This window comes from Mesocricetus auratus, unplaced genomic scaffold, assembly GCF_017639785.1.
Source record: "Mesocricetus auratus isolate SY011 unplaced genomic scaffold, BCM_Maur_2.0 Super-Scaffold_100011, whole genome shotgun sequence".
NCBI lineage: Eukaryota > Metazoa > Chordata > Mammalia > Rodentia > Cricetidae > Mesocricetus > Mesocricetus auratus.
In genome coordinates this window covers 77,948,240-77,966,954 of record NW_024429195.1, presented here as the reverse complement: position 1 = coordinate 77,966,954, position 18,715 = coordinate 77,948,240, and the positions used below count along the sequence as shown (strand labels likewise).

The following is an 18,715-nucleotide window of genomic DNA, read 5'->3' as shown; positions in this document are numbered from 1 at the left end:
AGGAGGCATAGAAACTAATCAATTAGTTATTATTGAAAACTCCCTATGTGCCTAACATCATTATAAGGAACTGAGGGAAGGAAAATAAGGGAAAACAAACTATGAAGGATTTATTCTTCAGACAATTGATAAAATGTTACAAACTTGATATGCAGTGCTCCACCAGCAAAGCAATAGGGACAGAAGAATGTTTCCCCACAGGACAGTGTTCAAGACTTGTTTTTAAGGCATGTGACAAGGACTAGAGAATGAGAAGGATGCAGGAGTAAAAACAAAACCATCAGACAAAAGCAGGAAGAAAACATGATAAAAGATATCAGGAAATCTAGATTACCCAGAGCAATGAGTATGAACAAAGCAGGCTATAAGAAGTCACAGAAAGCTGGCATTGAGTAGATGACTAATCAATTCATCAAACAGAGTGGAGGAGATACTTGGGGGGAGGCTGGGAGCATGGAGAGAACGTAAGCATGTATTAAGACATGATAAACAGTTTAGAAAGCAAAATAACAAGGAAACCAAAGTACACATGGAAATAGACACAGATGGCTGGCTACATAGAAATGTGTCTCATAATTATGAAATAACTACATTATGCAATGTTGCTGCACTTCACATTTCAAACCTTGAACTAAGGGAACAGCAACGAGGAAGGAGAACAAAGAAAAGAGAAACAAGCTCTCCTTACAGCGGCAGGAGCTTAGTGACTTCACAAAGGGATGAGACACAGCCAGGACTCCCACTCCTCACCTTCATGCCCAGTTTCAAAATCCAAGTGTACAAGAAGCCATTGACCAAGCCGGGACATGTGCATAGTAGTTGTTTTCAGGAGAGGAAAAACTCAATACTGGGTACATGCAAATGACAATATAAGGAAATTCAGGTTTTTGATAGAGGTCTGCACTGAAAGGAAAACTTTAGGCTCCATGAGTAAGTACAGAAGACTGTGGCCTTGGGAAGGGTCATCCAAAGAAACTCAGGGAAAAGCACACTGTAAGTGCAACAGGAGGCCAAGGACAGGACGGTTTTCCGTGAGTCTATGAACTGCAGCCTGAAACAAACACAGCACAGTAGGATACAATCTAAACTTAAATGAGATTTGGGTGGGTGGATTTTGGTTTGTTTGCTTGAAACGAAGTCTCACCGTTTAGTCCTGGCCAAGAACTCACTCTGTGGTCCAGGCTGGCCCCAAACTCACAGATCCACCTGTCTCTGCTTCCAGAATGCTGGGATTGAAAGTGTGCAATGCTAGCCTGGTAGAAACTCAACATGTACAAAACCCAGGTAGGCTGTATCTTTTCTAAAAACGATAGCTTTTCAATCTTCACTTGACTAATGAAGAGAGAAATGAGCTGAGTTTTTTTCCTAAAAGACAAAATTATAAATGACAGGAATGTTTGTTTGTATACAAGCTATTTCTTCTCACCCACTAAGACTCACCTGAGACTCAACCATCTTTCCCTGCTTAAAACTTAAATGAATATGAATGAAGCCGGGCGTTGGAGGCACATGCCTTTAATCCCAGCACTTGGGAGGCAGAGGCAGGCAGATTTCTGTTAGTTCAAGGTCATCCTGGTCTACAGAGCAAGTTCCAGGACAGCCTCCAAAACAATACAGAGAAACCCTGTCTCGAAAAACCAAAACCAAACAAACAAACAAAAATACCTCAATGAATATGAATGAAAGTAACTTCTTTCACTCTACCATCTGGCTCAGCATTCATATGACTTTGAATGGAGCCAACAGGTGAATCTGCTGTGATACTAGATTGCATATACTCCTGGCAAAAGTGGGTAGCTTGTAATTAATTATCACAAACACTAGATACAACCAAAAAATGTGATATGTAAAATTACATCTAGGCTACAGTAACTCTTAAATTTCAAATAACTGGAGTCCTTTATAGCACAAGAATTTTAAAAACTAGCATTAGCTTGCATTTTTATTCACTGTATTACGATAAAATGGTACTTAAAATACATTTGACAATTAAAATACTTATAGTTACACAGTATCAGAAGATAAAAGAAAGGGAGAGGCGAGGCGGGACAGATGAAAGAAGGAAGGAAAGGGGAAGGGAGGAAGAGATAAAGCAACCCATGTCCAGTGGCAGAAAGATCGGGAATTCAGGGCCTGTCTCAGCTAAACAATTATTGAGTTTGGGGCCAGCCTGGCCTCCATGAGTCCTTACCTAAAACCTAAGGCTGCTATGATGGCAAAACAAGTAAAGGTACTTAACTGCCAAACTTGGTGAGCCAAGTTCCATCTCTTCACCCACATGGTAGGAGAAAAGAACCTAATGTGGTGATTTGTCCTCTGACCTCAACAAGTACACCACAGTACAAGTGCCCACACAAGCGCACACACCAAATACATGCAATTTTTACAAAAGTATGCATGAACTTAAGAGAAAGGGGACAAAGGGAGGGAAAGGAAAGGAGGAAAGGAAGGGGAAGGAGAGAAATAAATAGAAAAGAGGGAGAGAGAGAGGGAGGAAGAGAGGGAGGGATAAATGGAGGCTGGCAGGGAGGGAGGGTGGAAGGGTGGCAGGGAAGGAAACAGAAGGAAGGAAAGGGAAAACCTAAGTGTAGTGTGAAAATGAACTGTGAAGCACTTAAGAATTCCACAAGACAAAGGTTTCAACCTGGAAACATCTAAATACCTGGGTAACGGCATGCCCTATGGATTGTGCAGGCTCTAGAAGAATCTGTCAACAGCAATGTGTAAGCTGCAGTTAGAGCACCTGGGGCTTGATCAAACTCCCTAGGTGACTCTGACCCACAGCAATGTATGAGAACTGAGTGCTTTATGTATACTATATCCAAAACCAAGGACACTGCAGTCCAATACCAATTCCAATGCTCTATGCTGGTCACTATTGCTTCTCAGTGTGACTGGACCTGGGACCAACTAAGGAACTAAGGGACATACCTCTGGTGGGTGTGTGGGGGACTCTTGGAAGAACTGACTGAGGGGATGAAGACTGCCCCCTAGAGCAGTCGGACCTTCACCTGCCTGCTCTCACTCCTTACAGGTGACTGCAGCTCCCTGGTGCAGCACTGCTGCTGCTGCTGCATCCTTACTGACAGCGGAACCCAGTGTCTTCAGCTCCCAATGTAGACTCCCCAGATAGTCCAAACCTTCTACGCCAGACTGGGCTTACAGAGGCATGCAGCCTCAGGGACTGAACAGCAACCAGGTTAGCCACTCCAGCATGCAGATGGCCAATGTTAGACTGCGCCACTCGTATTGTGGAAACCAACCTAATATTCATTCCTCTTTAATATATAGATTTTAGAGAACCCCAACTAACACATTAGTCTACTTAACATAATTCCTAATCTATGAAAAGGGAAAGTCACCCATACTTCCTAGTCACTGTAGGAATTAAAGATCTAGGATATACATCTAGGATACTTGGTACATCTCTGGTGCACTTAGCAAGCATTCAGTAATTCACTCATTTAACAAACATTTACGCAGTATCAGGAGATGGGAGACACAACTATAGGAAGCCTGCAGTGCTGACCTGAGAACACCTGAGGAGGACTCATACTGAAGCCTCCCTCAAGTGAACTGTATGATAAACAGGCAACAGCTGGAAGCACAGGGAATGAAGAACACTTCCAGGAACTATAACCACAGCCGTGTACCTGAGAGGAGGGACAGACAGACAGACCATGGGCACAGTGACAAGGGGAGGAAAAGAAGGCCAAAGGCACTGTGGAGACAAAGTTGAGGAGCACACAGAGGGGACAATTGCGCAGGGCAGTACAGAGCATGTCCAAACCTCAGTTACCCCTAAGCCATGAGAAGAAGCAACTGTGATTGGACCTATACTCTGAAAACATCAATTCTAGCATAGAAACTCCAGGAGCTGGCAACTCTAGGTGTCAGAGACTTAATGAAGTGGCAGAGAAAATGAAGGTGGCCGAACTAGAAGGTAATGCTGAAGATGAAGAAAATGAGAACTCAAGAAATGTTTAAAAGGCAAAACCAATAGGCTTTCATAAGAAATGGAGAATGAGGCATGACAGAAGCTTGACAAATTTCAACTCCTACAGAAGGAGACAGAAACACAGTAAGGGACCCTATTTTTTTTTTCTTGAGAAGATAGGTCATAAATTTCAACTATGTCAACATGATATAATTCCCAAGTAAAGAATGAACTTGTATGGCAATGTCCTGGTGTATGGAATTACAACACAGCTGTATTAGTTGTTTATGGCTCTTACAGACAAAATGAATAATTTTCCCATGTGTAGATTTATCTCAACAGAATAAAGCACCATATCTTCAATTAGGTTCCTTTCCTTTACACCCTCCCCTACCTTTTACTAAAGGGGAGGGGAGCTCCAAAGTCGAAAAGGAATCTTTGAAGTAATCACCAAATGACTGACTGACTTGCAGTATTTTTGCTAAATTAGTTTTCCCACACAGAGGCATACTACCTAGAAAACTTAAATACAGCTTTTTTAAAGAGTCACGACACGATCCCTGGATTTGATGTGCAAATACTCCAGCTGGGACTTATAAATCAAATCAGTTTTTAAGTCGCTGCACCGGAGTATCACCAGTCCTGTTATAGAGGTAGATTTGGTAACAGTGGTGTCCTTAATTACCGAACACAAGCAATGTGTGCAGTTGAATCCCAAGTTTCTGCACGCTTTATCTGTCAAAACCTTTATCCTTTCTCCGTAGCCTAAACAAGAGCACTGGAGCCCCCAATGGGGATTTTATCTTATCTGCCCCACCCACCTCACACACAATAACCGTCCAGTCCAGAAAGACAACTACAGTCAGAGAAGGGCGACCGGAGTGCGGGGGCCATAGCTGGTGGTGACCCAGGTTACCAGGTTACCGGAACCGAGCCTCAGAAACAAGAGGGGCTGTCTCACCAGTCCCGATGCCGTGTACAATTTCCCAAAAGGATACCGAGATCTCCACCGCGGAAACCCGAGCTCCTGCTCCGACTCGGGGAGCTCTGCCAGCAGCAGACGACCCGGCAGCGAGCCACCCGTCGCCCCAAGGCCTCTCCGGGAGTCTCCGACCTCTGAGATCCGCTTCCTCCCGCTCGTCGCTACCTGGGGTCCGTCCTCCCGGGCCACCCACCGCCGGCCAGCTCGGCCCGGCCCGTCACTAGGCAACAGTCGCCAGCCGCGAGGCTCGGGGAGGCCGCAGCCCACTTGCTGGTCCAGACCCAGGTCGCCCGGTGCCCGCGACCGGTCGTCACTCACCTCGCAGCCGGCTACCTGGAGGGGCGGTGCTGGGGCCCGTCCCCCGCCGGCTCCCTTAATGCCTCCGGGCTGTGGCTGCTCGGGCCGCGCGCCTGACCGCCCCCGAACGCTTACTTCATCTCCTCCGCCACTCCCGAGGCCGCAGAACCCCAAGACCCAGGAGTAAAGGGGGAAGGGAGGGAAGGGACCGGGGAAGAAGAGCACGGGAGAGGGTAGAGCACTTAAAAGCCTGCCCGGTCCGACATGACGTCACTTCCGGGTGATTCGGAAGGGGCGGGGCTGACTTTTCCCCGCCCCGGCGAGGCGGTGGGGGCGGGGCTCGTGGGCCGGCGGTGGTCTCCCGGGCGTCCGCCGACCGCGTTAGTCTTGACTCTATGGTTGGACGATTTCGCAGGCAGGACGAGCTTCCCCGGCACAGGCTGGGCACGCCGAGTTTCCGGGGCCATAGAAGGGGATTCGCCGAGAAAACGAGAACAGGTAGCCAAACGTGTAAAGGAGATGAGCGACAGAAGCGGCTGGTTGGTTGGACTCGGCAGCTCTGATTCTGGGGCCCCGCCCCTTTCCTGTTTCCCAGGTCACCTGTCCTTGCAGGCGGAGGGACTGGGCACTCGGGACTCAGCCCTCTCCCTTACTTTCGTTGAGTGCCCTCAGAACTTTAGGAAAGCCGTGCTTCTCACACGGCGCCGTGTTGAAACGCACAAGTGGGATCGGACATTGTGCGTTTCTACGAAGTTCTCGGACCACCCCAGTGCCGCTGTTCCAGGAAATATGCCTAGGCTCCAGTGCTCACAGCCTCTCAGGCTCCAGGTAGCCCCTCCGTAGGCCTGCCACCCTCATGCAGACATGCCACCATGCTTCCTGCCATGATAATGGGCCAAATCTCTGAACTGTAAGCCAGCCCCAATTAAGTGGTTTCCTTTATAAGGATTGCTTTGGTCGTACTTCTCTGCACAGGGATAGAGCATGTCTGTGCCTCTGCCATATGTGTGTGGGGTTACACACAGAAGCCAGAAGAGGGTGTCGGTTCACCTGGAGCTGGAGTTACAGGCAGTTGTGAGTAGTCTGATGTTGATGCTGGAAACCAAACTCAGATACTCTAGAAGAACAGCTACTTCTCTTAACCATTAAAGCCATCTCTCCAGCCCCTTCAGCCCCTTCAAGCAACACGCACACACACATGCTTATAGTTTTTAAAATGTATTTTACTGTGTGTGTGTGTGCCCGGGAGCGCTGAATGTAGATATGTGCACCTGAGTGTAGGTGCTTACAGAGGCCAGAAGTGTTGGATCCCTGCGATGGCTATTCTTGGTTGTCAACGTGACTGTATCTAAAGCCCAAAAATGGAGGGCACAACTGTGACGGATTTCTGCATAATTTGAAGTGGGAAGATCTACTTCCAATGCGGGTCTTTGAGGTAGGAAGACTGACCTTTAACCCAGATCTAATCTGAGACACAGTTTCTGTTAAAAGCAGTTTCATTTATAAAGGACATTGAAGAAGGAAGCTTTTGCTTTTTGTCTGCTTGCTCTCTCCTTGATAGAAAGTCCATCCCTTCATACATATTAGAGCCTAACTCTTCGGGATTCCAGTGTATACTGAGGACCAGCTGGGACATCCAGCTTCATGAACTGAGCAACTGCTTGATTCTGGGACTTTTCATTCATAGCCAGTCAGTGTTGAATTAGCTGGACCACAGCCTGTAAGTTATTCTAATAAATCCCCTTTACACACACACAGAGAGACCGAGAGAGAGAGAGAGAGAGAGAGAGAGAGAGAGAGAGAGAGAGAGAGAGAGAGAGAGAGAGAGAGAGAATGAGAGAGAGAGAGATGAGAGAGAGAGAGGGAGGGAGGGAGGGAGGGAGGGAGAGGGAGAGAGGGAGGGAGGGAGGGAGAGAGAATGAGAGAGGGGGAGGGGGTTGTATAAGTTTTGTTACTCTAGAGAATCCTCACTAATACAGATCCCCTGGAGCTGAAGTTACAGGCGGTTGTGAGCTGCCTGATGTGAATGCTGGAAAAGCAGTTGATGCTCTTAACTGCCAGGCCATCTCTCCAGCCCGTGTTGATTGCCTTTACTAACTTGCTCAGATCTCTTAAATAGAGTTTGCTAGATTTTAAGAATTTATTTATTTATGTTTATGTATATGTGCATGTGTCTGCATGAGCTTATGTGTACCGTGTGCAAGCAGGTACCTACAAAGGCCAGAGAATGTCAGGTTCCCTGAAACTGAAGTTACAGGGTGGGAAAAGAACCTGAGTCCTCTGGAAGAGCAGTAAGTACTTTAAACTACTGAGCCACCTCTCTAGCCACTGAGCGAAAGAAGCCAAAAAAAAAAAAAAAAAAACACAGCACAAAACAAAACACCTGGATATGCTGGCACATCCCTTAACTTCCAGCAGAGGTAGAAAACCAAGGTAGTTGGATCTCTGTGAGTTCCAGTCCACTCAAAGCCACATAGTAAGAACTTGCCTCAAAGGAAGGAAGAAGGATACAGAGGAAAGAAAGAAAGAAAGAGAAAGAGGAAGAAAGGAAGGAAATCGCAATGGAAATAAAGAGAAAAAAATAAATTCTGATGAAGCCACAGCTCTGTAATAGCAAGGACTCAAATTTATTTTCTTTCCATATGTGTTCTGAAGTAATCTTTGAGATTAAATTTTTAAAATGATTAAATATAGCTTGTAAATGTCTTGTCTGAAGGTCTATAGGCACACAGTAGAGGAAGTTTCTGGGTTTATTCTTTTTATTGACAGAAAAAGATGTTATGCAATTTCAATGATTATATTATGGCTTATATAGAATGGGAGATGAAATTTAAGAAATTAGCACTGCCTATGCCATCAAAAACACAGTTGTCTGAGCCGGGCGTTGGTGGCGCATGCCTTTAATCCCAGCACTCGGGAGGCAGAGACAGGCGGATATCTGTGAGTTCGAGACCAGCCTGGTCTATAAGAGCTAGTTCCAGGACAGCCTCCAAAGCCACAGAGAAACCCTGTCTTGAAAAACCAAAACAAAACAAAACAAAACAAAAAAACACAGTTGTTTGATTTGGTATCATGTAACACAGCTCTGCTGTGCTCACGAGGCTAGGGCAAGAGGAATTCAAGGTTTAGACTAGCCTGCTAAATTGCAAAATCTTACTTCAAAAATTGATTTTAATTAAAATGTAAAAATAAAAAAGGCCATGAATTTGAGAGAGAGCAAGAGGGGTGTATAGAGGCATTGGGGGAGAAGAGGAAAGAGGCAAAATGATTCAATTATGTTTTCATTTCAGAAGTATGTATCAAAACTTAAAAAAGACTTTCAGAACTGAGAAGCATGAGTGATGCTTTATAAGGATGTGATTTTGTTAAAAATGCCTCAGCCAGGCAGTGGTGGCACATACTTTTAATCCCAGCACTCAGGAGGCAGAGGCAGGCAGATCTCTGTGAATTCAAGGCCAGCCTGGTCTACAGAGTGAATTTCAGGACAGCCAGGACTATTTCACAGAGAAACCAATAAATGTGTTTTCTTTCTTCGTTCAGAATGCTCAGGTCCTTTTCATGCTACACAACTAAGGGGTGGCATTATGGAAATGAAACAAAGGAGGCATCATTTACAAATATCTGAAGACCATTTCTCTGATTTTGATGCTGTTAATGTTGTCATCTTATGAAAAACGTGTGGGAGCAGTTACATCTCTCAATCCAAAGGAGTTTATATTTGCAAACTTTAATGAGTCATAAAACATTCAAACTGGTAGGAATGAAAGTATTCAAAAGAGAAAAGCATTTGCAATTTGAAGATTCTAACAGTAGTCCCCACAGGTTTCTAGACAGTGAATCATCTCACAGTTTTAGCAAAATACTGAATGATGCTCAAAATGGATTTGTTGATGAAATACAAACAAGAGAACCTCTAAGGTTGTTGTTAACTGAGTATTATAAAACATTGTGGTGAGACCCTAGCAAAACTGTCTTCATTGAGCTAAATATAAATGTATACTTGCACATATTCTCAGAAGTTGATAAAATTAAACTTCAGTGTTAAGAACTAATAGACTTCTATATTTGTTCTAATGCTATCTCACACACACACACACACACACACACACACACACTTCTGTATTCCCTCTAACACTATCATGGGGGACATATCACACACACTTTCCCCAGTATTTTTTCTAACACTACCATGGAGGACATATCAAATATACTTTCTCCCATATCCCTTCTAGTGGTATCATGGGGGACATATTACATACACTTTTTAAATTTTATATCAAATAACTACATAGAGAAAGCCTGTCATGGAAAGCAAAAAACATTTAAAATGATTGTTATTTTTTATTTAGGTTAGAAACAATCTTGTTTCACATGTCAATTAATTTTAAAATGGAGTTTTACAATCACTTTAGGTTCACAGCCAAATCAAGTGGAATTTTCACATTTATTGCTAGCCCCTCTCCTCACTGTATTAGTTAGCCTTGTTATTGCTGTGAACAAAATACCCAAAAGAATAACTTAAAGCAGAGAATATTTGTTCGCAACCATGGCTTGAAAGATTCCAGTCTTGGTGCTCGGCTACATTGATTCTGCACCTGTGACCAAAGGCAGGGCATAACCTTCAAAGGCATTCCTCAGTGACCCACTGCTTCCAGCTAGGCTGTACGTTCAGAAGTTCCCGGCATCTCCCAATATAGTCTCCTCACCTGAGCAACAAGCAGTCAACGTGAGTCTCATTCAAACTACAATACCTGCTGTCAATACCCTATACTGTAGCAGAGTGGCACATTTGTCAACAATAACGAACTACGCGGCACACCATCATCACTCAGAGCCCATAGTTCACGTAAGAGTCCGTGATTGGTATTTTATGTTGTATAGATGTGAACCAATATAAAATGACGATGTGTAGCCATTATTACGTTATCACAGTCCTCTGTGCTCCACACACTCATGTCTCTCTTTGCTTAACACTAGCAACCACTAATATTTTACTGTTTAGCAAAACTGACTTTTTAGATTGCTAAAAGTAGTGTGTGATGTGTTGATTCTGCTTCTGTGCCCTCTGTACATCAGGCAACACAGGTGAAACAACATAGCTCCAGTGCACTGTTTACTTTAAAAAATATATAACCGGTTAAACTGGAAGTGTAGTTGTCTGTACTTCCAAAAGAAACAAACAAACTCAATACCATATATCTTCATACTTGTGATCTAAGACCATCCTTGTGTATATATCCATTGTCCATATATAAACGCCTACAAAAAAATTCATTGCTCTTTCCCCTTCTCAGAGCAATGTATCCAGGCTATCTGTTGTTTCACTCATGTTTTCTCTTTATCTACTAATGTGTCAGTCCCTGTATCGCTGCTGATCATGAAAAGAAGCACACGATCACTGGGGCAGTGTTGTAGTTAGCAATTCTGTTGCTGTGAAGAGACACCATGACCACCGCAGCTCTTATAAAAGAAAACATTTCATTGTGGCCGGGCTTACAGTTCAGAGGATTAGTCCATTGTGGTCATGGCAGAAGCATGGTGGAGTGCATGCAAACATGGTTCTGGAGAGGGGTTATGAGTTCTCCATCTGAATCCTCAGGCAGCAAGAACGAAGAGTGGGCCAGGAGGGAAAAGTTGAGCTTCTGAAACCTCTAAGCTCCACCCCCTGGTGACACACTTCCTCTAACAAGGCCACATCTATTCCAACAAGGCCACCTCCTAACAGTGCCACTCCATGTGAACCTATGGGGGCCATTTTCATTCAGACCAACACAAGCAGTCAGGAAGGATACAGCCACCCATGTTTTGTTAATGGTTACAATCTTCATTGCATTTTTGCCAAATCGTCACACAATCAACAACATGCCGGGTGCCCAAAGAAGGTATGTAGGGAAGGAAGAGGGACTGGAAGAGACTCGAAAGAAGACTAATGTTTAGAGCATAGATTCTTAAAGGTTTTGCATCCACAACCTCTCTTCATCAGAGAAAGTTTTACACTACCCTGGATATATAAGGTGTCTTGGTTTGGGTTTTTGTTCTGTGAAGAGACGCCATGGCCATGGCAACTCTTATAAAGGAAACATTTAATTGAGGTGGCAGCTTATAGTTTCAGAGGTTCACCCATTATCATCCTGACAGGGAGCATGGCAGCCGGTGGGCAATCATACTGCTTGCTACATCTGGGCCAGAAATCAGCAGGAAGTCCACTGACTCAGTGGGTGGTATCCTGAGCATGGAAAATCTCAAAGCCCAGTGAAACATTTCCTCCAACAAGGCCACACCTACTCCAACAAAACCACACCTCCCAATATTGTCACTCCCTATGAGCTTATAGGGATCAAATACATTCAAAGTATCACACAAGAACACAAAATATAGTATACAAATCAAGTTTTTACTGTTAAAGAGATATATTTAAAGTTATTTGCTATACCATGATTTTACCATTTATTAAAGATGAAAGCAAATTTGCTTACTAGTGAAATGTAAATTCTTGTTTATTTTAACTAAAGATAGAGCAGTTACCTAGCATGACCTGAACACAACCAAAACATTAAATAACTTTTCCCATGGTTTCCTCTTGAGGGCATGGGGTACCTCTAGCAATGCCTAACTAAAGTTGTGTATTATTTCTTAGAAAAGATGTTAATAATTTCTACTTGTTGACCCATTCTCTGTATTAAACAATGTCTTATATATTTTATATTTATAATTTTACAATAGACCCATAAGATGAAAGACAAAACTCTTATTTGGGGAAAGTAGGGATCAAAAGTATTGCATTGAAAAGGGGGGAACAGAAGGAAAGAAGACAGAAGAGGAAAGGAAAATTACAGTGTTGGTATGGTTTATGAAATTATTTTGTCTTATCTTTGCTATACATGCACATGATCTAAAGCATTCAAATAGCCCTACAGTTTTGGGTTTTTTTTTTTAGAACAATTCTCTATGCTTTTCCCCTCACCCATCCTCTTTTCTCAGAGGTAGCGTTTTGCACTCAAGTGTGAGTAACATGTTTATATTGCTGTCTATGAGTTTTCAGTTTGGGGAATATATCTTCGACAATGTAAAACATGGTGTGATGGTTTGAAAGGAAATGGCCCCATAGGCTCATGGAGAGTGGCACTATTAGGAGGTGTGGACTTGTTGGAGTAGGTGTAGCCTTGATGGAGGAAATGTGTCTCAGTCACTTCCTGCTGTCTGCATGTGAAGGTATAGAACTCTCAGATTCTTCTATAGCATCATGTCTGCCTGCACACCACCATGCTTCCCATCATGGCAATAATGAACTAAACTTCTGAACTGTAAACCAGCCCCAATTAAATGTTTTCCTTTATAAGAGCTGCCATGGTCATGGTATCTCTTTACACCAATAGAAACCCTAAGTAAGACACATGGATTAGACCTTTTTCTTCAATGTATCTATCAATAAATTTAAATTTTCCTCTATTATGATTAATTCATTATATTACTCCTAAAGTCATTTTTCTAATCAGTAGTTTAAAAATGGAATAATTTTACTATGCTTGTTGGACACATGTTTTGACTTGTTAATCTTGATTATTTTATTTGTTAATCTTGATTCTTTCTCAGCTGTAAAGGAGTTCTGGAAACAGCAAATATTGATGCATCTTGTTCAATGTATGCATTTTCCATTCTTTGAAAATACTTTGCAGCCTCCAGGTAAAGTGCAAACTTCCCAACTAAGCCAAGAGGAAGATCTTGTCATTTCTGTCACTTCCAGAGAGAGAGGTGACTCCAAACTTAAGTCTACCTGACTGAGTAGCCAAAATTATACATTGTCAAATAATATATAACTAAAATGACCTTCCATGTATTGTTCTTGGTACTTTAAGATATGTTCTCATATCTTAAAGTTAATCTCATCTGCAGCTTATGAATTAATAACTGACTTTCAGCTGGGCACACACCTTTAATCCAGTGCTCAGTAGGCAAAGGCAGGCAGATCTCTATGAGTTTGAAGCCAGCCTAGCCTACAAAGCAAGACCTTATCAACAAAAAAGGAGGAGGAAGAGAAAAAAGAGAAGAAGAAAAAGGATAGACAAAAATCAAAAAGAGGAAATCTGAATTTTCATTCTAACAAAGCCAACACTGGTTATGAATTATGAGATCATTAGAAATCAGAGTGAACTCATGTATGTAGTTCCATCCTTTCCCATACCATCCAAACTTATCGTGTTCCCTTTATAATGCGAAAATAATGTGATGAGGTTTCTACCAGGTTATTCTCTCCTCACAATAATTCATACTCTAGTAGAAGAGGTAGACATGGCAGAGAGAACAATGCAGTCTAGTGGCCTCCTTCATTGACAAGAGTCCTGGGGGCCCTGTAATCTGAATGAGGCTATCTTCCATTTTGCTCCCACTTCCAAGAAATTTGTTGCTTCTAGTAAACCAGTAGCTGGGACATAGGAGACCCTCGGCTTTGGTTGGGATTCTAGCAGAACGCTAACAACAACATTTTCCCATATGAACCAAATGAGAAATAACCCTCCAAAGCTGAGGAACCAGTAAGTTTCAGGTTTGGAAAGGGTGTGGTGGCTGAAGACTCGTAAATCCACAGTTATCAGCCATCCTGCTCACATATGGCAGGTTTCTCTATTTCAGAACAGGAGAAGAAAGCCCCCAAACAAAGCCCTGGGTCTCCAATGCCTGAGTCAGGGACAGCATAGGGTGCCTAAAAGAGAGGGGTTCGGGTGCCTCTGAAGTCAGTTTTCACTGGCATCTAGTTAGGAAGGGAAGGTTATCAGAAAGAGAAGACAATCAAACTGCTCTTACAATCCTCATCTATGATCCCAAAACCCAGAATAGTGAATCCCACAGATCATGAGAATACACTGTTTTCATCGGTGAGGAGACTAGGAAGCCAGGGATAAATACTCAAGGATACAAATTCATAGAGGGTTGGGGGCATAGTTCAGAGGTAAGAGTGTGTGTGTAGTGTGCACGAGCCCCTGGGTTTGATCCCAGCTCAGGAAAGAGAATTATATATCATTCAGGACTCCAAAGAAAATGTTTGGGAAAATACTTTAATCAGAGTACAAACTGGAACCCTGAGATAGGGAAAGACGAGAAGGAATCCAGTAGGCGATGTACTTTGGTCTTTGATCTATTTGTTTTCCCTTCTTGCCCACTGTGTATCTGCACATAAATTCCAAGTACATATGGTTAAGACTATGGGAATGTAAAAAAATTAAAGAATAATACAGGTGTTATATAATAACTGTAGGGGAAAGGGTCCAGCCAAAGAAACACACTTTGGCCCTGCAGCCAGAACCAAAGAAATTCACCCTGACCCTGAAACCAGTGCCAAAGAAACACACTGTGGCCCTGGAATCAGAGCCAGTAAAAGAAATACACCCTGGCCCTAAAACTAGAGCCAAAAGGCTAAAAAGGACCAGAGAAAGAAACACACTTTGGCCCTGAAACTAAAGCCAAATCAGACCCTAAACCTGTTCAGAAAACCAACCAATCCCTGAGCAGAAGATCTAGCCATCCTAAGCTCAGGGATTGAAATCTGAACAATCCCCACCCTGGAAAACTCTGTCCCCTAAGAATCCCTATATAAACCTTGTGTCTGTTCAGCTTGTGGTTGTTCAGATTACCTGGATTCTTCCCTCCCAACAAATCTCTTGAATGAGGTTTGGGTGAGACCTTTCTACGGAACAACATACCCTTGGTAGAGCAGAGCAGAGCAGGGGTGTAACACTTTTCGCTGGGGTAAACCTTCCCCTGTCAAACTGAAGTTGTTAAACTCTCTGGGAGAATAGAGCTGAACTCTTAACAACTTTGCCTAGGAAACCTGCCAGAGCAGAGCTGATACACTAGGGAAGCTTTTCCCTGAAGCAAGGCTGTAAACTGCTATGGTAGTCCTTGGCTCCTGATTACCAGAATACCTTTCCATCTGAGCTGTAACACTCAGTATTCTTTGGCTCCCGAGTGCCATAATCCATCCCTGTCCATCACATCCAATCTGTCAAAATGCTTACAATAACTACATGCTAATAAGCTTAAAAAGGTAGCCACTCTTTTTTTTCCGAGACAGGATTTCTCTGTATTGTTTTGGAGGCTGTCCTGGAACTCACTTCGTAAACCAGTCTGACCTCAAACAGAGATCCGCCTACCTGAGATTAAAGGTGTGTGGAACCAACGCTCAGCTAAGAAGCCACTCTTAAGACAAACAATAAATACCAAACCATCTCAACCTATGATCTATATGGTATCTCTGGGCTGGAAGGCCAATAGAGTCTTGAGTGATAGGCAACTGGGCAGTGGCTGGCTCCTGAGTTCTCATGTTTTGGGGATAGGTAGGCAAAGAGAGAATATTAGGCTAAGCAGTAGGTTTGGGTTTATGGGAAAGTTTGATGCATGTTGGACATCTATGATCTAGGAATCTGAAATGCATTAAAACTTAGAGACTGCCACGATGCTTGCAATCTGTGCAAATATTCCCAAACTTGAAAAACTCCAAAATCTGAAATATCTCCAGTTCCAAGCATCACAAATAAAAGGGAGTGAACCTGTCTCTTATTTTCAGATAATAACAGAACTACATTCATGTCCAGGAGAGGGGTGGAGGAGCACGGAAGGAATGGAAGAAAAAACATTAACACAATCTAACAAAATTGGAAATAAATAATAAAGAGTGACCAAAGAGTGCTTTCACTTCTAAAAGAGCAGATGTGCAGATGTATATTGCTTATTTGGTGAGGAAAATAGCCATTTTCTCTCATTCACTCTGTCATTTGTTCAGTAAAATGTACCAGAGAAGCGGTTCTCAGCCTTCCCAATGGGGCAGCCCTTTAATACAGTTCCTCATGTTGTGATGACCCCCGACCTTGAAATTATTTTCATTGGTACCTCATAACTGTAATTTTGCTATTGTTTTTTAATTTTAATGTAAGTATCTGTGTTTTCCAATGGTCTGAGGAGACTCCCATGAAAGGGTGGTCCGACCCCTGCAAGGTTGTGAGTCACTGGTTGAGAACCATTGTACTAGCGAGATGCCCTCAGAAAATAGTTTCTTCCTTGGATAGGTTTGATTTTGTTGTGTTTCAGCAAACAGTGCCTAAGTGCAAATCAAATGCTAACTATGGATTTATTTTGTTGTGCATTTTTCCTCCAGGACCAATAACTGGCTTAATATATAAATTGAATGGAATATCTTCCTGACCACTTCATAGTTATCCTTAGCAGTAAGAACAAAACATTCATTTAAGAATCATTGAACTTTTAAGGCAGCGTAATTGGAATTTTTAAAAATAGTTTTTAGAGATTTATTTTTGTGTATATGTGGGGGGGTGTGTGCCTGAGTGCACATGCCCTGTAAGGCCAGAAAAGGGAATGGGACCCCCTGGAGCTGGAATTAACAGGCAGCTGTGAGACAGCAGAGAGGATGCTGGGAACCAAACCCAGGTCCTCTGAAAGAGCAATGGGCATTCCTTAACTCCTAAGTCATCTCTCTAGCCCCAAGGCTGTCTACATTTTTATCTGTTTCATAATAAAACTTTTTTTTTTGTTTTTCGAGACAGGGTTTCTCTGTGGCTTTGGAGGCTGTCCTGGCACTAACTCTTGTAGACCAGGCTGATCTTGAACTCACAGAGATCTGCCTGCATCTGACTCCCGAGTCCTGAGACTAAAGGTGTGCACCACCACTGCCTGGCTATAATGAAACTTTTTGAGGTTAGAGAGTTGGCTCCACAGTTAAGACCACTTGTTGCTCTTAGAGAGTTCCAGGGTTTGATTCTCAGCACCCACATGGCAGTTCACAACCATCTCTAACTTCAGTCCCAGGGTATCCAATTCCTTTGTGAGCACTAGGCACGCACATGGATGCAGACCCTAGTCACATACATACGTGCAGAAAAAGTACTCATACACATAAAATAAACTTTATTTTTGAGACAGGGTCTCACTGTGGAGCTCACTATGTAGATCAGGCTGGGTCTCCAGTTCATTGAGAACTGCCTACCTCTGCCTTTGCTGGGATCAAAGGCATGTGCCACCACATCCAGCAGTTAAATCTAAAAAAAAAAAGAGGAGGGGGGAGGATGCAAATCTATGCCACCCCCACAGCAACATTGCAACTGACCAAGTAGATAGATGGCACATGCTATCATCGTTTTTTTTTTACCTTATTTTTTTTTAATTTAATTTAAATTAGAAACTCATCACTTTTGAAATTTTGTTTTATTGTTATTGAGGAGATGCACGTGCTATGTCACACATGTGGAGAGCAGATCATGGGACAACTTTCAGGTATCTGTCCACATTTACACGAGTTCCAGGGATCAAGCACAGGTCACCCCGGCTGGCACAGCAAGCACCTTGACCCACTAAGCCATCTCCCCAGACCCACGTTTTATTGTTCTTTAAAATTTTTTATTCTTATTGTTCATATTTATAACTCATGTAACAGAAAATAGGGAGACAACAGAGGTACCTGAAGCAGCAAAACTGTACCTAGGATTGCTGCTACAACAACTGAGAAGAATTATGACAGCGACTTAATTTTATGACTGTTGCATCAGGACCTGACACCCACAAGTTGCAAGCACAGCTCAAAAAAATTCAAAGAGCTTTTTTTTTTTTTTTTTTTTTTTGGTTTTTCAAGGCAGGGTTTCTCTGTATTGTTTTGGAGCCTGTCCTGGAACTAGCTCTTATAGACCAGGCTGGCCTCGAACTCACAGAGATCTGCCTGCCTCTGCCTCAGGAGTGCTGGGATTAAAGACATGCGCCACCAATGCTCGGCTTGAAAGAGCATTTTTACAATCTTGCACTAGACCTCTCCTTTAGAAACTACTCAAACTAATACTATTTTTTCTTCTTACAGTGTGATACCAGAACAGTGGTCCTGAAAACTCTTGCCAAAGCAGTCTTGCAAACCAAATGGTTATTGAAAGTGCAGGCTGAACAACCTCTCTGGCTTCTACTGGAGTACCCCTTTGAGCTTTTTAGTGTATCTCAATATTTTACCTGGGTACATTTACTTCTAAACTATTCATGTGAAGCAAGTACTTAAAATGTGCAAAGCTTTAAGAAATAAATAATGTCTCCTTTAAGAAGACTTAAAGCAATCTTGGTATTTATAAGTATATTGATTACTCTATTCAATCAGTTTATAATGCATAGCTAAGCATTGTTCTACTGGCTTAGAATATAATGTATCAGTGAATAAATGCAATGATAAAAGCACTCAGGGAATTTATACCTAAAAGGAGAAAGGCAGATAATCAAGTGCCAATAGTAGATAAAAAGTGATGAATGCCATAGAAAAAAGAAAAAGCAATTTACGAGGATTTCTTGGTATTGGGGAAGGGGTAGCCAGACGCTTACAGTTTAACTGGTGTGGCCAAGGTTGAGCTCAAGAAGGGACAAAGTCTGAGCAGCTCCTGGAAGGGGAGAGAGTCCACCAAGCTGCTGGGGGTGGGGCGGGGGTGGCTGGGGGCGGAGTTAGGATGAGAGGCTGGTGTCCAGAA

The 18,715-nt window shown here is 42.9% G+C and overlaps 1 protein-coding gene and 1 long non-coding RNA gene across 8 annotated transcripts in view; one reads left to right on the top strand and one right to left on the bottom strand.

The window, feature by feature from the left end:
- The window catches only part of Scyl2 (SCY1 like pseudokinase 2), a 58,049-nt gene extending 52,676 nt beyond the window's left edge, over positions 1–5,373 (bottom strand). For 6 of the 7 annotated variants that reach the window (XM_040755093.1, XM_040755095.1, XM_040755099.1 and 3 more), the window contains exon 1: positions 5,238–5,373. The gene's annotated coding sequence lies outside the window, so the exon portion shown is untranslated. The remainder of the gene's footprint in view (positions 1–5,237) is intronic. The other variant, XM_040755094.1, reaches the window with a different exon arrangement.
- Positions 5,374–7,132: 1,759 nt separating this feature from the next.
- LOC121143318 lies at positions 7,133–18,309 on the top strand. Its single transcript, XR_005880534.1, has 2 exons — positions 7,133–15,943; positions 18,070–18,309. It is a non-coding gene; the product is annotated as an uncharacterized LOC121143318 (long non-coding RNA).
- Positions 18,310–18,715: the final 406 nt, after the last annotated feature.